A 1,728-nucleotide genomic window follows, 5' to 3' on the forward strand; every position below is an offset into this window, starting at 1 on the left:
CCCCTGGTGGGCTGAGCTGGCCACACACACACACCACTCTCTCTCTCTCTCTCTCTCTCTCTCTCTCTCTCTCTCTCTCTCTCTCAAATAAATAAAAAAAATTAAAAAAAAGAAGATAAACATGACAAAATGGCTGCAGTTGATTCTATGCAGCAGAGACGCCAGTACAGACCACAGAACCAGCAGCCTTCATCTCACTCTGGCTCCCCCTCTTCCTCTGAAGGTGAGTGACCCAAGTGATTCCAAGTGAAAAATGGTGAGGTAGGCTGGCAGCAGAGACATTCGCCTTCTTGAAGTGCCTCTCCATCACCAGGAAAGTGCCACTAAGAGACCTCACCTCGGATGCAGATGGGAAAGCAATGACAATTGCCAGTGACCAAATGTGTTAGATGAAGGAGAAGCCCTTCCTCTTCCCCCAATAGAAGATGCCACTGGCCCTCACCAGCGCCTCCTCCTCGGTGGCACAGATCCCCCACACCACCTGCAGATGAAGACTCCCTCATTTCCCCCTTGGCGGCACTCACTTTCCCCGAGAAGATGCTCTCCTCCCATACAGAGGAGGTGCTCTCCTTCTCTACCTCCAAAGACAAGGACGCCTTTGCCACCAACTCCTCTCAAGAGAAGGTCATTGCCATCCCCACCACCAAAGGGTCCAGTCTCCCTCTCTCTGCCTCACAAACAGAGAAGCTCCTGAGGGCTAGGAGACTCTCACCTTGTATCTCATCAGAGCCTAGGTAAAGGTCTTCCCTGAACCATGCTCCCAAGGGGACTGAGTCACCACAACCAAAGGGCATTCTCCCTCACTGCAGCCTTGAGCTCCTCAGACCTCAAGTCCTCCACCCACTCAAAGAGGAATGCCGGCCTCAACGCAAAGAAGTCAGTCCCCATCTCCTAGTATCAGGCCCATTGGAAGAGTTTCCAGAACTCCAGAACTTAAAAAGACAAAACAGGCTGCCTTACCAATCCTGCAGTCTGTAAGAAGAGTTCTGTCTTCTAGGTCTGTCTCTGGGTCTCCTGACCCAGTGGTTAAGAATCCCCCAGCACCCCCTTCCCCTGTCCAGCCTCAATGGCCCTCCAAAAATTAATTCCCCCGCCCCAGGCAGCCAGGAAGGCTAAGAGCCCCATGAGAAGCCCATCACCAGCCCGGAAATTCCAATCAGGAAGGAGTTGGGAAGAAAAAGTAGAAAAGGAAGGACAAGAAACGCAAAAAGGATAAGAAACACAAGAAGCACAAAAAACCCAAGAAGGAAAAGTCTGTAGCTGCAACCACTGTGGCTCCTGCTACCCCTGCAGCTGTTGCTGCTGCTAGAACCACATCAACAGAGGAAGAACCTGACTCAGTCTTAGAACCCAAGAAAGAGACTGAGAGCGAAGCTGAAGACAGCCTGGAAGACTTAGAGAAGCACCTGCGGGAACAGGCTCTGCAATCCATGTGGAAGGCTCAAATGTTCCCACAGTCCCAGGGGGGAATGTTGGTTAGTATATAAATTTAATTTGGTTGGTACTCAGTTCAATTTCAAAATTGCTAAAATGTGTTTGAGCTTTACACTATAACATTTGTTGTAATAATTGCTAGGTTGAAGTTCACCATATAAAAAAGGGGGGCATGGATTTACATTGCAAAAGTTGTCCACAGTGTATTAGTGACATTTTTTCTTTGACAGCTGACATAAAATTCATTCAGAGTAAAATATTTTAAGCCAAAATGTCTCTTTTCAAAAAAAAAAA

At 48.3% G+C, this 1,728-nt stretch overlaps 1 pseudogene; it reads left to right on the forward strand.

Moving 5' to 3' along the window:
* Nucleotides 1-1,487, forward strand: part of LOC101575396 — a 191,028-nt pseudogene extending 189,541 nt beyond the window's left edge.
* Nucleotides 1,488-1,728: the final 241 nt, after the last annotated feature.

This window comes from Octodon degus, unplaced genomic scaffold (assembly GCF_000260255.1).
Source record: "Octodon degus isolate 3935 unplaced genomic scaffold, OctDeg1.0 scaffold00171, whole genome shotgun sequence".
Taxonomy (NCBI): domain Eukaryota; kingdom Metazoa; phylum Chordata; class Mammalia; order Rodentia; family Octodontidae; genus Octodon; species Octodon degus.